The sequence below is a fragment of the Grammomys surdaster genome, unplaced genomic scaffold, assembly GCF_004785775.1.
Source record: "Grammomys surdaster isolate TR1022 unplaced genomic scaffold, NIH_TR_1.0 125617, whole genome shotgun sequence".
Lineage (NCBI taxonomy): Eukaryota > Metazoa > Chordata > Mammalia > Rodentia > Muridae > Grammomys > Grammomys surdaster.
Window position 1 is genome coordinate 1,265,416 of NW_021620459.1, and position 18,852 is coordinate 1,284,267.

General features: G+C 43.2%; 1 pseudogene; it reads right to left on the reverse strand.

Moving 5' to 3' along the window:
• Nucleotides 1–776: 776 nt before the first annotated feature.
• On the reverse strand, nucleotides 777–15,381 carry LOC114638646 (annotated as a pseudogene).
• Nucleotides 15,382–18,852: the final 3,471 nt, after the last annotated feature.

The following is an 18,852-nucleotide window of genomic DNA, read 5'->3' on the forward strand; positions in this document are numbered from 1 at the left end:
CTGTGTTTGACCCAGTGGTATATAAAAGTCTCTGCTTCCCTCAGCATCCCTAGAATTTGTTATTTGTTTTCTTTTTTTTGACACAAACCCCAGATTTCTAATAAAAATATTTTCATTTTTGCTCTGCCAGTCCAAGATTAAATCTAACAGGAATATTTTTAAAAACTACAAATTCCATTCTCCCAACAATGAACAATTCCATTCTTCAAAAGAAAACAGGAAGGTATAGGAATGCTTTAGCTTCCATAGCAAACACAAGTAGTCATATGGAGTTGGAGAAATCCTGTTGTACACAACAACGCACAGAGTATTAGCCTAAACACCATAGACGCCACCAAGCCAGCAAGGTCAATACCTAAATAGAGCAGCCCTCACAGGATGCTGAAGGTTCCATACCATTTTATTTAGCAGATTTAATTTTTACAAACTTTTTAAAAAAGCAAAATAGGAGAGGACTATCTATGGCATTGTTGAAAATGGCCATTAGTAAACAGCTATAGATAGTGCCATGTCTATAGGTGTGGCTTCCTCAAGCAGGAGAGGGGTTGGTGGCAAAGACCTGATTTTATCTCTCATATCCTTAAAACAGGACAGGACAGGATGAGATGGCCACACCAGCTAACCACTGAGGTCACAAGCGGCAGCTAAAAGTGTACCAGAAGTTTCTACTCTGTTTGGGACCTCTGTTCTACTTACTCCCTTAACAAAAAGTTTTTTTCAGTAAGGCTTTTATTTTTCCTCCCAGCTGGACGTAATGCTTCAAGAAGTGGCTTATACTAATTTGACATCTCTTCCACCACTTTTACTTTCTTCTTCTTTTTCTTTTTGGTGGTGTCACTGTCCCTATCTCCAGCCTCGCCCCCACTTTCTAGCACAGTTTTGGGCCTTTTATCCTTCTTCTTCTCCTGGGCTTTTTCTCCTCCTCCTCCCCATCCTCCTCCTCCTCTTACCCCCCTCCTCCTCCTCCTCTTCTTCCTCCTCCTCCTCCTCCTCCTCCCTTCCTCCTCCTCTTCCCCTCCTCCTCCTCTTCTTTCTCGTCCTTCTTCTTCTTTTCCTTCTTCAACTGGGGAACTGCTGGAGGGGTCTCATCACTTTCACTCTCACTATCCCGCTTCCTTTTTATGACATTTCCTGTGTCAGCAGCTAACGGAGGAGCTTGAGCTACTTCAGCAATCAGTGCTTTCTTGCCAGAATCACTATAGTCAATGTAATCCTGGTTCCATGTGGCAGGGGTATTGTCTGTGGGTTTGCCATGCTTGTCCAGAAGGCCCTGCTTGATCATCATCTTCTCCTGACTTGCCTTTGGACCTAAACCCCACTTGCGAGGATAAGTGTCTCTTTCCATGATCACCCTCTTTATCTTGGCTGCTATACCATGGTCACAGGTAGAAATCACTGCTGTAGTGATCAATGCAATCACCATGCAGATAGCTTCCCCCTTAGTGGTAATGACCACAAGCTCCTCAATACTATTCTCACATCACCAGGAAGCATGATCTCGGCTCCATAGCAGATTGCATTCACTGCACTATCTTTTATAACCAGACGTTTATGAGATGTCAACAGCTTTTCCAAAGGATAAACAACATGCCGCAAGTAACTCTCATCCTTGTGGTTATCATACAGCCACTGAGCATCGAGGACATCATGCATTGTCACCATGTGGTCCTTTTCACTCATGACTCCAGAATGCACCCTCCGAAGTTCCTGCATCTGACCACCAACTCCTAGTAACAAGCCAAGGTGCATGCATAGTGTCCGAATGTAGGTACCAGCTTCACAGCTCACCCAAAAGATTCCTTTTTTTTTTAATAGGAAAACCATGGAGAAAACTTTTATTGGAAAGTGCAGTATACAATAATCAGTTAAAGTGTCTCCAGTACAAAATAATAAAAACCAAAGACATGACTTTAATAGAAGCAACGGCATGGAACCTACAGCATCTTTCCTAGGATTTAGTCAATGACATGTCAGACTCATTATGTTTGATTCATTCTTCTCTCAGGATCATATTCTATCATTTTGCTCTCATAGATAGTCCTTACTTAAAGCTGCCTCTTTACTGCAACAATAAGTGGGGGTCTCTGAAACAGGGCACCTGTCAGAGTTTCTAGGGCCCTAGAAGGCTGAGTACCCCCTTCAATAGCATTGTGCAGCTGGACAACGCCAACATACTCTTTGCCTGCACTCTGTTGTGATTTCACTGAGCGGCTTGTTCAATGCAGACAATTAACCAGTCACTTTGGGATCCAGTGTGCCACTGTGGTCAGTCTTCTCTTCCCGAAGTATTTGTCAGGTCCAGGCTACCATCTCATGGGAAGAGAGGATAGAGGGCTTGTCAAGACTAATGAAACCTGTCCTGATATAGTCCCCAATCTCCCTCTTCAGAGGATTTGAACCACAAGGAATAGGTATATAGTGTGTTGTCCTTACATTTAGCTTATCAAAATTGTTTAGTAACAAGGGCCACTGTGAAGTGTCTAATTGAGTCACTTTGGATTCTGCTTTGATAAAAAATTCAGCATGTAGTATTTCAGCTACATCTTCTTGTAATGGCTTCCGATCTTTTTTCTTCTTATGCTTCTTTGGGAAAGTAATTAATTTGTGAGGCCAATCACTAGGATGGCTTGGCTGGTAAATGACTCTAGCACGTGTTGGCTTCACTTTGGGTTCTCCATGTGGCTGTGGCAAGGGGAAATATTACTTAGGGAAGCACTTGTCCACAGGTTGGAAAGTTTCACAAACAACCACTGCACCATTCATGAGGGCTGTGATCTCTTAAAAATTTTCTTGTAAGTCTGAGTTACACTTGCTTTCAACTCCTCTGATCCTTTCCTTCCTAACCCTTGCTCTGCACCATTGCTATCCTCATTTCCAGAATGTCCTGTCTAGTGCTGGCAGAAATGCTACCTTGACTCCTTATCATGACACAGTCACCTCCACCGCTGATGCCTTTGAAAGGGGACCTGGGTAGAGTCTTTAGTGCTAGGCTGGGACCTAATGAAGCCTAGTCAAGCCTAGTCTTGAACACTTGCATTTACCTGTAGAGCCAGAGCCAAGTGGTGAAGGGGACAAACTCGGAACCTCAGGTCACAATGCAACCTCACTATTACTAACTCCCAGTTATGTAGAAGGCCCCACAGGTCTCATGGCACAGCTACCCATGTTATTTGTTTTCTTAATGCCATTTTAACTGAGTTGATACTGACTCTCAATGTAGTTTTAATTTGGATTTCTCTCCTAGCTCATGATTTTAAACATCTTTTTTCATATTTGAAGGATATTTATACTTCACCTTTTGTGATATGTCTCTTTATTCTATCTATCTATCTATCTATCTATCTATCTATCTATCTATCTATCTATCTTTCTTGCCTGATTTCTTAGTGTTTACATTTCTTGAGTTCTTCATATAGTCTAGATAATTCTTTATTGGATATGTGCTAGTAAATATTTTCCTTATTATGTAGACTGTCTCTTCACTGAATGAAGATGTAATGAGGTTGGTCCACAGGTTTTTTGTATACAGTTTGTTGAGATATATTCCTGATATTTCTACCTTCCTCAGGGCCTTAGTATTGAAGAGGTGTTGGATTTTGTTAAAAGCCCTTTCTGCATCTCTTGAGATGATTGGAGATTTCTGACCTTGAGTCCCCGTTCAGTGATGCATTGCAAGTGTTGATTTGTATATGTTGAACCATCCTTGCATTCTCAGAATGAAGCTATCTTGATCCTGATGAGTGACCTTTTTGATGTGTTCTTGAATTTCTTTATAATCATTCTTCTGCTATCTGTTGATTTGTGCTAGAGATTGTGAGCCACAAGATGCCGCCTGATGGAGCCCTGATGTGGACTATACCATTTTCAGTTCTGAGTTCTTAGTCAGATCAGCTGGAAGATTAGGATAGGGACCAGATGTTGCATGTTCTTGTTTATGATAAAATAGCTACTCCCTAGAACATTTCTTCACACAACCCCCTCCCAACCTGAGTCCCCAGACTTTATTAATGTTATTGAAAGGAGCTTCCTGGGCAAACCCAAACACATTCTTTGTCAGCCTGTGCTAATTATGTTTATAATTATCAAATACAGTTTATATCAAGCTCCGGCTTGGAAAGTTGGTACAGGCAGAGGAAGACATCTGTGGTGGATTCCACATGTGGAATTCTAAATCTTCATTCCTTGTTTTTATTTTCTCATCAGGAGGATGTTAACAGACTTTCCCAGGCTGGGTCTTCTTCAAGCTGCACATGAACTTACAATCCTCTGCAGAGGACATGAGCGGCAGACTAGAGATATATAATGAGCAATGTCCAACTATCTTTGGTCTTCCATTAGTGACAGTAATTCAATATGTGTGTAAAATTGTATTGGTATGTTTTTGATTATTTTCATAATGCACAGGGCAGTTATTCAGCACTAAAGCTGGTGTCTTATTCTGGAATTGGGAGTTGAGGGCTTTCTGAATCTTTGTCCAAATTGGTTTTCGGCTGGTCATACGTAGATGTAATAAAAATGGTGTACAAAGAGGTGATAGGTTTAAGATTAAACTCATTAAAGCAGGCTTGATGCCTGTGGTATGTTGAATATAACATGCAAAGGACTATGGCTTGACTCATTTTTCTAACTTGTTGATGTTTTAATTTTATTTTTAAATTTTATTTTTAACATTATTTGTATTTTTAATTTTGTGTATGTACATGTCGGTGTGTACTTATGCACATGAGTGCACCTGCCTTTGGAGGCCAGAAGAGGGCATTGGAGCCCCTGGATTTAGAGTAACAGATGGATGTGAGTGCTGGGGACTGAACTCAGGTCCTCAGCAAGAGCAGTGTGAGCTCTTAACCATGAGCCAACTCCACAGCTCCAGCTGTGGGTGTTTTTGAGTCTAAAAAAGCATATGCTTCATGCAATGGCTACTCTCATATTCCAGTGTATGGTTACTGATATTAGCCATAGCTAAAAGAAGTCACAGAAAACATGATTAGGAAAGGCTTGTGTTGGTGTAGTTGCTTTTGACTAAAATTCGAGCACTCACTCATAGGAGGCAGGAGGATGGCGAGTTCAAGGTCATCCTTGGCCTAATAGTGAGCTCGAAGTCTGTCTGAGTGTGGTGATTTGAATATGCTTGGCCCATGGGAGTTGGCACTATTAGAAGGTGTGGCCTTGTTGGAATAGGAGTGCCCTTGTTGGAGGAAGTGTGTCACTGTTGGGATGGGCTCACATCTCCTGTTCCTGCCTTTGGATCAAGATGTAGAACTCTCAGCTCCTTCAGCATTGTATCTGCCTGGACACTGCCATGTTTCCCACCATGATGATAGGGTCCGAATCTCTGAACCTGTAAGCCAGCCCCAATGAAATGATAAGAGTTACCTTGGTCATTGTGTCTTCACAGCAATAATACCTAAACTAAGGCACTGGACTGTTTACATCTTTTTTTCAAACCAGAAATAAAAACCAAAACCCAAAGTCTCTTGGATGTTGGTACAGTTCAATGATGTTCCCCATATGCTCATGGGTCTGAGTACTTGGTCCCTGTGTGGGTGTACTGTTTGGAGAATTTGTAGAATCTTCAGTTCTCCTGATAGAAGTATTTCAAAAAACATTTACAATTATTCACAGTAGCTGAGAATCTGCTGATAATCATGGTAGTAGTTTAACATGCAAACGAGTAAAACTGGGCCCACTTTGTAGTACCCATGGGTGATAGAGATATGTCCATCCACTGAAGAGTGAGACTGGGAATATTCAGATATCAGAAGCTATCTAGAGAAAGTAGGTCCATGTTGGGTGGGTCTTGAAGTTTACAGCCTGGTCCTGCTCCCCATCTCTCTCTGCTTCCTAGTCAATTCAATATAAGCATGCAGCTGTCTCATGCCCTAGTTTCCGCAGACTCACCCACCACTGGGTATTTCCCTGACATCATGGACTGTAATTTCTCAAACTGTGAGCCCCCCAAAATCTGTCTGACATTTGGTCACAGTGGTGAGCAAAATTATTCACACAGACACTCACTATAGAAGTGCCCCTGTGAAGGCTGTGGGTAGCTGATTGAGGGGCAAGGATGCCTGCATGTTACTGGGGATTTGAGGAAGGGCTCAGGGTATAGGGTGTAGTGTTTAGGATACAGTGTTTAGGGTGTAGGGTGGAAGTAAGGGGCGGAAGGGCTTTTATGAACATTCTTTAACCAGTTTAATCTTTAATACTAAATCTTTTCTCTGGCTTCTTGAGGCTTCCTCCTCAGGACATTAGATTTGACTAGTGAGAGGCAGTGGACAGAGAGAACCTAGAAGGCAAGGGTAGAAGAGTGTGTGCTCTTCCTGGCAGCTCAGAAGCATGCTAAGGCTTTAAAGCTGATTGCTAGTGTTTGGAGAAGGAACCTTCCAATGATTGTTAATTTGTCTTATAGCTAGTGCTTATGGAATTGAGGACTGTCCTGAATCTTTGTCCTGATTGGCTTCCAACCAGTCATATGTAAAAGAATGATAGACAAAGAGGTGACAGGCTGAACATATGCAACTTGAGGAAGAGTGAGACTTGGAAAAGTCAGGATCAAACCAAACAGCTCTACAAGATAGTGTCTCCCGCCTCATATCACTGCTATTAGCAGCCAGGACATGGAAGAAGTCTCCTGGGAAGAGAGCAGTAGAGCAGCACCTAACATGGCCTCAAGGAGGAGATGCTGAGATCACCACAGTATTTATCACACCAACCTGACAGAAATAGTTTAAAACGATTTATACTTATATTAACAAAAGCCAAGAATCTTCTAATAACGGTGGCTGTTGGTTCTACATGCATTTCTTTTACTATTTAAAGAAAGACTTGATTGTAAGTTGAAACTTAAGAAAATAGATGCAAATGTGTGAGTTGGTTTATGTACATAGACAACCCCCCCACACACACGTAATTTAAGTATTTTATAATATACATCCTTGCAGATTTTTCACTCTGGGAAGCATTTTCCCCAGCAAAGTTAATATTTCTGGCCTGGCTTTAGGACATTAATTCCTTGTGGTGGGAATTGAACTCTGGGCTACCTGCAGTCCAGAGTCATTGAGCTGCATCTCTGTTACTAAGAGTGTGTCGAGGTGAGACTTTATGGTGAAGGAACGAATTGCTGCAGGGTTCACGGTGACCTCAGAAGGAACAGATCCCGTCTGCAATGACGTTATCCACCTGGCTTATCTCTGGGCCGGAATAACATGGAGGCTGTGAGTAGTAACTCAGGCTGAAAATGAATTCTGCTGTTTCAGTGAGGTTGGGTCCTGGGTGTGTGGGAAAGAGACCATGTCAGATTTTCCTGTTTGCCATTCAAGAAAGAAGTTGTCTATAAACACAGAAAGGTGTAGCCCTCCAGATGTTTCGAAACAATTTGGTTATGTATTAAACATGTAAGCTACTGTTTGGGTCTTTGAAATGGGAACGAAAATGACTTCTGATTATTTCTGAAGCCACAACAAGATTCACACGTGTTTTCAATGAGCATGGTTGAGCAGGCATTAAGTTCTAGCTATAAATTATTTGTTGGGAATGGAAAATGAGTTGCCAGAAATAGGCAAAAGGAAACTTGTTGCCATACCCATGTTTAGCCTTGGGTTTACTCACTGAAGACCTTAGGTTTTTCTCACTAAAAATTCTAGATCTCTTCCCAAAGCTGAAGGAAAGAAAAAGCTGGGAGCCAGCGGAGAGAGCAGAACACAGAAAGTGAACCAAGACTGCCTCTTGTGGGATGATGATGGGAAGGGAGGCCATTAAACACAGGACTGTCGGCCACTGCCACTGGCTTTCAGCTGAACATTGAGTCTCGCATTAGAAACGAGAGAACTAGTGTGAGTTAGTTCTGCTCTGAAAAAAAGTGAGCCTCCATAATTTCCTGTATCTGATTCACCTTTTGTGCTCATATACCGTGTGGGATAAATTGGTGAATCAGTCATGGAGGACACCCCAGTTGCCCTGATGGTGACTTTAAAAAAGTTTCATTTTCTTCTCATTTGTGTCAAGGGGATTGAAAAGGGCGGCTGCTTCTTTTCTGGATCGTGTTTAAGTTTCACACTTTTGCTCCTGCATGCGGGCCCACAGACGTTAGCCTTCCTGTTTGGTGGGTTTGCCCATGGAAAACACTTTCCTTCTATTTAATTTTTGGCTTCTACAACTCTCCAAACAGGCCAGAAAAAAAATCCTAATATTCTAGACAAATGGAAGCAAAAATATGTTGCAATTATTTCTAAGCCTCTACATAAATTTCGGGAGCATTTCTCAGTGTGTTTCGATGGCCAGCTAAATAGTTTCTATTTCTTCTCATTCATATTAGATAAAAAAGTAAATAAACAACCTGAATTTAAGTAGCAGCAATCTCTGCAAATCCAAATAGCTATCAATCATCTTTATTCACAAATAAGGGACATATATATTACACAGATTTAAGGAAAGAATGAAATAAGTGCTATCATGGTTGATTAGTTACAAAATCCATAAAAAGCAAGGGCAAATTAGAATCAAATTTTAAAGAATTTATTTCATTTTTTTTCAATTACATAGAAATTCAAAACAGACCCAGGAACCCTGTGGATTTGATTTTCAGATGGCTGTGATGCAGTTAGGAGTTGGAGAGAAGGCTGAGGAAACCTTGAAGCAATCTGATGAGATTTCCTGGCTGGGGATACACCCAGGCTGCCCACCTCAGGGCGCGATTGGCTTTTCCATTAGAGCCACAGTCTGGAGCAAATGACTTTACCATGAGTATTTGTTTCTGAGCTGTGGGGCTGGACCGGTGACTTGGCAAGTGCTCTAGTCATTTGCAGGTGCCTGTGGCTTCCATAAAGATCACACTGGAGCATGTAATGTGTGTATGAGGAGAAAGGAGAATTTGCTGTGTGTATACCAAGTACATGTACCTATGCATAGCTTCCTGGAGCAGACATGTATGTGCACAAAAGCACATGGACATATTGAAGTATGTACATACTACACACATATCCATATACAGGTGCACAGTCACACACATGGTCACACATACAAAACCACATCTAGATGTATGCCCATACATATGTACACACACTTACGTCCATGTATGCATACACCCACATGCCTTGTGTCTCATACAATCTGCAGTGATGTCATACACTGACATCATTTTTAGTAGCATTGTTTAGAAAATGTTCTGGAAGGCTGAGATCCAAGTTCACAACAGAGTGTTAAAACTACCTGGCCCAAGGCAGGGAGAGACCTGGGTGATGTGTAGACAGTCCCTGGTATGTGATGGATAAAGAACTGTTGATGGTAACACGGAGGTATGCACAGTCACTGCTGATGGCGGTAAGTTGCAGCAGGAGCATTAGTCTACACCTGAAGATGCGCGATGAGCTGATCTCCTGGAGCTGTCGGGATGCCCCCACCATCTGCTTTCTCTTCCATCACTGTGTTATTTCCGTTGGCATCTTAGGATTCCCAGCCAATTTAATGTGACATCTTTCTGTATCTCTATCTTCCCCATACTGAGATGATGCTATTATTTTTGGATTGTTCACTGCTTGCTGGAAATCATTTTCCTACTCTTGTCCTGGGTCACAGTGAGCTCCACACTCCTCCCAGCCTCAGGAATCCATTTGTAGAAAGAGAGGGACACCCTGGCCTCGTCTCATCTCCAGTGGCTCTCAGAGGCTTCAGAGCCCTGTGCCTCTATCTGTGGCTGCTTGCTCTCCAAGAGTGTCCTGAAGAGAAGAAGGGGGTGGCTTTTTGAGAAGATGAGGCACACAGAAGAGCTAGGGAGAGCTGGTAGAGTTCAGACAGCTCATCTTCTGAATTCTGCTTTACATTCCTTCCTTTGAGTTAGCTTTCTGTCCTCCCTCCTGGTGAGGTCAGGTTCAGCCCAGTGTAATTTGCATCTGAGGGGAAACTTACTAGTTACTGGCATCATGCCAACCAGCCTGGGTTTGAAAGACCCTAGGCCTAGTGCTCTGTGCATCTGGGGTGCCAGCTCTGCTGGGAAAGTGCTTAGCCACACACATACACACAAAGCCTGAACACCCCTGCCCCCTGCAACTCATCTCAGAATCCTAGCAGGTTCTGCCTACCTCTTTCATTTTTTTTTGAGACTTTATATTTTAATTGTCAGCTTTTCAGGGCTACCCTGACTCAAGAAGTCTAATTAGTCCCAACAAGTAGAAAGGATTCTTCTGTACCATTGATAGTGGCAGGCTGGGAGGCTTCTTGTCCTAAACAGTCTATTTTTTGACCCCAGTGTTGCTGGAATTCAGGGAATGCTTCTGGAGGGTTTCCGAAATGGAAGGGGCTTGCTCACAGGCTTCATATAGCTCAAGAGGAGCATGGGTAGAGGCTGAGGGGACCTGAACAGCTGCCTGTATTCGCCTCTGCACACTGGTTTCCATGAAACCAAACAGCACCCACAAAGAAGGGTGAGGCACAAAGGAGCAGACAGTTTGTGGATGCTTTGACTTTCATTAGATCTCTGACACCCAGCCAGGTGCTCTTTTATAGGGCTGTTTCAGTCTAATTTCTGAGGTTTTGGGCCAAACCATGTGATTGTAAGGAAGTTTCCAGAATATGTGAAGCATGGAGGAGGTTGGCTGCATGGCTTTGGCGTTGGGGCAGCTATACCTGGAGGAGGTGGACACGTACCACAGGGTGTCCTTGCAATACTAAATCTTCTTTTCACCTGGGTATTTACTGTTCGAAGTAGCTTGGAGTTATAGTCCTGGGGCATACTTATTTGCCTTTGTTTGTTGTTGTTTTGGTTTTTTATTTTTGTTTTTGATGTTTCTTTGTTTCTTTGTTTGCTTGTTTTAGACACAGGGAAAAGAATATAAGCTTGACCAGGTAAGGATAAACACTGAAAATTTGTTTCTAGTATTGATCCTGTGTATTGATCATCAAGACGAGGCTCTGAAGCTCAGAGCAATGCCAGAAAACAAAACAAAGCAAAACAAAGCAAAACAAAACAAAACAAAACAAAACAAAACAAAACAAAGCTAATTAAAACACTATGGCTCACTCCCAACTAAATAACAACAAGCATGAGAACTCCTGAGAAATCAAATCCTTAAAAATGTAAACCCAGTCCTAGGTTTTCATGTAAAGTTGTTCAGGGCTCTCCAGATCAACACCACCTGAAGTTGAAGAATATGCTGTGCGTGGCTATTCCTTAATGTTTAGAGAATTGAACCCTGAAGAATTTGTGGAATCCGGGGAGGCTAGAGTTGAACTCATTTGCTCAGCCTGGAATCTAGCTGTACTGAAGGCGCCACAGAACTGGCCCTAGAGACCAGCAGGAAGGAAAAGTGCACCTAGAAAACTTGGCAGGGACTGGCTTCCACTGTCCTTATTTCTGAAGTTGACTGAGACTTCTGAAGCTCCACTACCACTTGCTGATCAGAGAGAATGAAAGAAGCCAGTAGCACCTTAGAAGTTTTCAAGAAGAAATGCGTTTGGTTTTGTCATGCTAACAATAGTAAAGGTAAGATTAAACACACAGAAGACCTGTCTGCATGGTGCCCTATGGAGGGAAAGAGAGGAAGAGAAGGAGACCACCCACGTTTGCTGATGGCAGAAGACATGACATAGTTTATGACATGAACACTTTTCTGAGTCCATGCTGAATGAAAGAAATGAGTTCCTGGAAGCTAAGGATGGAAACGTTGGGCTAGCAGTCTTATCTGGGACTGGGATAGTCAAGTCTTTTTGTCAGCAGCTCCTAAGTGTGTCCCAAAAGAATTCCTTAGTGGTGTTCAGTTGGAGTACGCTCTAGGTGTGATGTGAGAGAGCTACTCAAGTACAGCCCTAACACTGAGCACAGGCACAGCTCTGTACAGGAACCTGAGTTTAAAGCAAGAGTGAAGAGATTAAAGGCAGGTCTGATGGGTACCTATCATGACACACAGAAGAGTGTTTCTGAAGACAGGTTCCCTGCCTTGCTTACTGTGTTTGTCCCTGCCCAGGTCAGGTTAAGATGAGGCAAAAAGTAGACCCGTGACACTGGTCTGCTCTCCAGCATTTGGGAGGCAGAAGCTTGAGGCAACCTGGGCTACATTTGTGGTCATATCACAAAGGGGAAGAAAAGAAAGGAAAGGCTTATGGCATGGTTAAGTGGGTAAAGGTGCTTGCTGTCAAGCCTGATATTTGAGTTTAGTGCCTAGCATGGTAAAATGAGAGAACACTCATGGGTGGTCCTTTGGCATCCTTATGTACACCCTGGCTGTAAACTTGCCCAAAATAAATAAATAAATAAATAAATAAATAAATAAATAAATAAATGGCAAGTGAATGAGCTAAAGATCAAGAGAGAGGAAACAGGCAGGCAGTCCTGCCTAAAATATTTTTTTTAGTTAAACTGCTTGCCTACTTGCCAGTCTGTCTGTCTATCTTCCATTCACCTATCCATCTATTTGAGGTAGAGTATTACAATATAGACCAGGCTGGCCTGAAACTCACAGAGATATACTTGTGTCTTGACATTGACATCCACATATTACTAATACATTGTCTTTTTGTTTCTACCTTTTAGGAAACTTTAAGAGATTCAATGTGAGTTTTAAGGAATTTTTGCCTTAGCTAATCTTAATTTCATCCTGGTGTGAGAAAGGTAAGTCGACAGTTAAGACAGAACCTGTGGTAGGAATGCTACTCTGATGTGACCTGATGTGACCTGAGATGGCTCAAGCACAAGGACTGGAGCAGAAGATTAATAATTTATCTTCAACCATAGGTTAAGTGGGACTCTGCTACATCGTGTGTGTGTGTGTGTGTGTGTGTGTGTGTGTGTGTGTGTGTGTACCAGCAGTTGCCAAAGCATGGCCCTTGAAATGAGAGAAACTCAGACTTTCAGACTTCTAGGCCCCATCCCAGATCCTCTGAATTCCTGGGGTGGAATTCATATCTGGTCCATTGTTTGGGACAATTCCGATGTATGGCAGTATCTGAGAACCACCAGCAAAAGCCACTGTGTCTTCAGTTCTGTGGGCACATGACCTCCTGCAGATCTTGTTAAAGTGCAGCTTTCATCTTGCAGGGGTGAGAGGGGCTGGGCAGGGCTGGAATTTTTCTGATATGCTTTCAGGTGTAGCCATCACTGTGGATCCAGTTCACCATCATAACAGATTCTGAAAAGAAATGACTATTATAAATATGTATCTCCCCTTGGAAATGGACAAAGAGCAACCTCAGCTTCTCCACATGTGGAATTTGTATAAATCAAAATCTAAACAACAACAACAACCAGGACATACTCTCCTTGAATGAACTTGTTAACATTTGCAATCCTGAATGGAGGACTCCAAGGATCTATCTACCTGTGTTCATTATGATTACCCTTTACAGTAGGCAATCAATAATTGTACAGGAAGAATGAATGATGACCTCAAGACCCCCCAAGGACATTACCTGAGTTGTCACATAGCCTAGCTCTGCGAAATCTTGTCTATAGAGAAAGTGAAGATTTGGGAAGCAAGAGAGAGACCTGAACAAAGTCAGGTGGCCCCAGAGGCCTGCAGGAAGAGTCAGAAAGTTCTTGGCACTTGATCCCTCTGGGGATGTAGGATGCTTTTGCTGCAGTCAATACTTGGCTCATTTCTCCCACTCTGGCTCAAACTCAGCATTTTAATCAATTTTCCTGTAGCCAATGCCTCTGTGAACTCAGACCTAGTCATTTTTGCTAAATCTCATCTCTTTCCAAACACTTTCCTTAATTACAGTGGAGGTAGAGAGGCACAGGCTTTTGCTGGCCAGGAACTTCCTGGGACTGCCATTGGCAGCCTTTGCTATGGGGAAGAGAGCAAGAAGGTCTCTTGTCCCTGCCTATAGAGGGTTTCTTCTCCCCCTGCCCTGCATGCCTGCCTTCCTGTACTTCTGTGTTTTCATCTTTCATTTATACAAATAATCTTCTTCCTCCCAACCAACTCATTCCATCACTCCCCCATTCTTCTGGGTCTTGAATATACTCTTGTGAGTTAGATGGAATCTTCTAACCTTTGTCCACAACCTAGTGTCTCTTTCCAGTGGGTTTCTCTTTGGATGGACCAGATACAGGTTGCTCACTCTGGACCTTTTCTAAGTCTAAGGACTGAATGGTTTAGAGATGTGTAAGAAAATGGAGACATGTTTCAGCTTTATGGTTTGTGATTCAAACTCAGTCCTGATGCTGGTGTTTGGATCCCTCAGGGAGCACTGAGGAGAACTCTTTCTGGTAAATTCCAGCCTCTGCTGAGACTGGTTCCAGAAGCTGCTGCTACTGCTCTGTCTGTTCCCAGCAGTGACTCCGCCTTTTTGCTGATTCGTCTATGGACAGTATCTTAGCACAAGCTTTTGGAACCTTCCTCAAATCAGTTTCGTTTCCTGTACATATAGCCCCATCCTGTAAACACATAAGAATACTTACTTTAAAAATGAATAAAAGGAAGCTGAATGTGATTGTTCAAACCTTTAATCCCAGCACTTGGACAGGCGCAGGAGGGCTGGAAATCTTGGTGCATTCAAGGCTAGCCTGATCTACATAGCACATTCCAGGACAGCCAGAGCTACATAACGAGACCCTGTCAAAAAACAAAAACAACAACAACCAGCCAACCAAATAAACAACAACAACCAAAATTCTCAAACCACCACCACTATCACCAACAAAACCTGAAATGCTTTGTCTATCATTGTGTTTTGCTATTTTTTTTAAGACCATAAAACGTTAGATTCTACAAGAGGACCCTTAGGAAGACAGTTCTTGCTCCTTTACCCTTCTGGGAAAAAGTGAAGTTGCCCTAACATTCTTTGTAAAGCTCAGCAAGTCAACTCCGGACTTCTGAAGTTCACTCTGTAAGTCCTGTCTGGAGTGCATACGAGAGTCTGGTGTTGGGTTGCAGGACACCTCCCATGGTGTAACATTAGAAACATGTCACACTGGGATAGAATGCAGCAGGCATGGCTCGTCAGCCCACAGTGCATGGAAAATCTGACCTCTCTCAAAGACAATGGCATCAGGCCCCTCCAACAGTCTCTCTCACCTGTTTCGCATGTTTTCTGCAATGCGTCTATAAAATGCCTCCACGTCAATGCTCCAGTGTGAACAAGAATGTGATTTCACAAGAAGAGAAATACTCAAAGGAATGTTCAACAGTCAAAGACCAGGCTCCTTTCAGATCCATGGGACTGTTTTTCAAATCATGCTGTATGGACCTGGATGAAATCTAAATGTGCTCTGTGAATGTTATGGTTATTCTTCTGTTTACTGTGGTAGAACAATAGTGACTTTGTAGGTCACTTTTTTGTGTGGATCCTACGTCTTTACCTTGTATTCGTATAGACACTCATGTTGCCAAGAATCATTCTGAGTTTTACAAAGTGAAGAGCAAAGCTGCTGGTTGCCACGGCAGCCATGTCCCTGACTTGCCAGGCCTTTGCAGAGGACAGAGTCCACACCCACTCCTCCCGCTGACATGGCATCTGCAGTGTGGGCAGTCCAAAAAGTGACACTGTGATTTGCTTGCAGGAAGATACAGCAAGGTCAAGAATAGGACAAGCATGGTGCCCAAGTGTGTGACTGCTTCCGCCATCCAGGGGCTTAGATTATTGATCTGGAAACACCTTTGACCAGGGGTTTGTTAGGACAGCCAAAGGTGGAATCTTCTGGGGCTCAAGCCAACTTGGTTATTCCTCCTGGGTTGTCCCAGGGCTGGCTGTACTATCCCTTCTGGACTTTCCCTCAGGGCCTGCCTGTTTTTTCAGCTATGCTATGCCCTACTTGTTAGCTTAGACTTTGAGAAACAAACAGGAAAACAGCAATGAAGAAAACACTAGCAGAAAAGTCACCTTCCTTCCCTCCTTTCCAGGGACTTCCATCCTCCCCCATCTTGCTCAGTTCAGGAATTCTGCAGAAACAGAAAGCTAAGGTGACTTCATAAATTAAATATAGGACTTCTGGGAAAGAAAGCGAGCATGCTCTTTGAACAGGGTTCCTCATAACTCACAAAGGCTAGAGGTTAGCTCGCTGCTTCTGCATTTGAAGGTCTCGCCATTGGGTACACCCAGGCCCTGTGACACAGATGCCTTCTGTTTTCCTCCCCAAATAGCTTTTAAAGTTGTTTGCTTACTCCCCTCTTCCATGCTCAGAGGCTTCTATGTGGACAGGTCTTACTGAACACTCCTCCTTCAGCTTTCCTGAAGTCCTATTCACTGTCTGTCTGATGTGATGTTATCCTGCCTGGTGAATCAAGATCTTACAGAACTTTGTACAGTCAAAGCAGCTTTCACATTTACTAAGGATGCTGTCTTTTGGGTGTTAATGTAGTTCAGAATTCTCGTGTAAAAGTCCGGAAGGAGGCAGCCCATCCACATTTGTTCACATGTGATAGCAGTTCTTCTGGATGGATTAGTTTGAACTTGAGGGAAAATAGTTAAAAAGTAGGCTTAAGACGAACTACGCAAACCTGAAGTGTCCTTTACAGGACAATCATGTCTGCTTGGATAGCCAATCCCTGAGAAGAGCTACCAGGAACGCATATGTCTGCGAGCTCTCAACCTACTAGCACATGGCAACAGAGCTGTGGTTCTAAGGATATGAGGTTCTGTAGCCTCAGAAACAGGGATAGTTGGACCAAATCTTTCTGAGGAAGCATGGTCTATGGAAGAGGAAATGTCCTGGGGCTAGAGACTGGGGTGGCACAACAAGGCTGGTTGGAAAATAAGTGTCTTGAGCACTGGTAGGGAGTCCTGAGTTCCTTCCAGGCCCATTTCCACATCTTTTCTGCTGGAGCTCCTGATGATGTCTGTGAGCTTCTCTCTATCTCTCTGTTTCTTCTTTCTTTGTGATGTCTGTCCCCATCCTCACCCCCTCAACCCCAGAGACACCACTGAATAAGTATCTTCTGTATTCTGGAGACTTTATTCTTCAGACACAAGGCTGGCATTTCTTAAACATGACTGTGGCGGCACAAGAAAGTTGGCATGCATCAGATGGTGACATTGTCAGCTTGGCACCATCTTGCCACTGGCAGCTGCATGGTACCTGTACTGTCCTGCTGTCTCTGGGCTGCACATTTTGGCATTTTTGACCACACAGGCTGGGCTGGTGCTCCACAGCTGTGGGGCTTCCATGCCATGTTTGGAGGGGGACAGCAATGGTGGTGGGGGTAGCAGGGGTGACAGTTGCTATGACAGCATCAGGGGGCTCATAGAATTCATTCTTCCTGGCTCCTTTTCAAGTGTCTCTCTCTGCTGGTGCTTCTGTGAAATGCTTGCTTACATGGTCAGGGTGACACGCTGCTGGCTCTGTTGCTGGATGCCATATGTTTTGATTTGCTTTTGATGGCACAGACTTTATTAGTTTCTATGGTGTTGAGTTTCTGCGCAGATCCTTACAATGATGCATGTTGAGCAAATGGATTCAAGACCCCTGAAGAAGACCTGCCATACCTCTCAGTCCTGTGGGTTGCAGTGGGATGGGCAAAAAGCTTGTAGTAATTAGCAGGTAGAAGGATGAATGAGCTGAACTCTCCTCTTGGGCATAAGAAGCTGGACCAGTCAGGGTTCTGTCCATTCTTGGATGTCCTTCCACTGGATAGGGGCAAGGAAGAGTGGCTTTCTCTATTCATTCCAAGGCAGGGTAGAAAAAAAATGTAGAGAATGTCATAAGGGAAAAAGACCCTTAATCCTGAAGTCTTGTCGAAGTCCCTTGCAGGCAGAGAGTCAAGAGTTACAGCACAGTTACTACACAGTTAGCAGCATTTGCTGTGATAGACACAGAGGTGATTCTTAGATATAGAATTATTTCAAATAAGAATAATTGTTAAAATAGACAGAGCATGCTTAAAACCTGAGCCTTTCTCCTTTCTTGGTTATAAACCTATGATTTTCTAGGTGTTTGACAAGAAAGAAATCTCATATATATATATGAATGATCTATTTAATGCACATGTGTGCTCCTGTGTGTGCATACCACAGTATGTGAAGGTTAGAGGAGAAACGGTGGGAGTCAGTTCTCTCCTACCATGTGGGTTCCAAACCCATGCGAAACTTGGTGACAAGCACTGCTCAGGCTGCTGAGCCCACTCCCTGGGCCCCATGGTTTTATTTGGTCGGACTGCGACATTATCCAGGTACCTCCATAGTTCACCCTCTAATACCACATCAAAAGAGGCAAAAGAAGTAGGCAGAGGGTCTTTCTTTAGACATCTTTTGCACAATATAATTTCAAAAGCTTCAAAAAGCTTTTGATAAGAAACTTTAGCATAAGTCTGTTGAGAGCCTACACCCACATGTGGGTGAATTACACTCTTTTCTTGAACACTTCCATTAACCACACTGCCTCCAGTTTTGCTAAGATCTATTCTTAATACTGGCTCATTTTGAGATTCTTCTCTGTGGTAAAGTTGAGAGCCCGTATCCCAAGTGGAAGTTTCTGGAAGAATGCTTTAGGCAGGAGTGTAAATCTTTGTCTCCAGCTTATGCCCCACTGCCCATGACTCTTCCATGACTAATGCAGTGCTGAAGTGTGTTTCCTGGGTTCCAAGAGTCCTAAAAACAGGTGGGTCCAGAGGCTGACATTCTGTCCCCAGTCTGGACAATCAAGAGCATGGCGTGCCAAGCAGGGATTCCTCCTGGGGCAGAGCCTCTGTGGAAGGTTTTCAGCCTAAGAACATGGATCTCATAGAGCTACTAAGAAGGAGGGAAGAGGAGAGGTAAGTAAGTTTTTCTGGAATAATAAAATGTAATCAGGGCAAAGACTCATCCTGCTCTGAAGAACTGTCACAAATCTTAGGACAGTTGACAAAGTCCTCCATCTTCTGTGCCTAGAAGGACTTTGTTTCATGGTATTCCTTGAGGATGAAAAAAAAGATGGAGAAGTCTCAT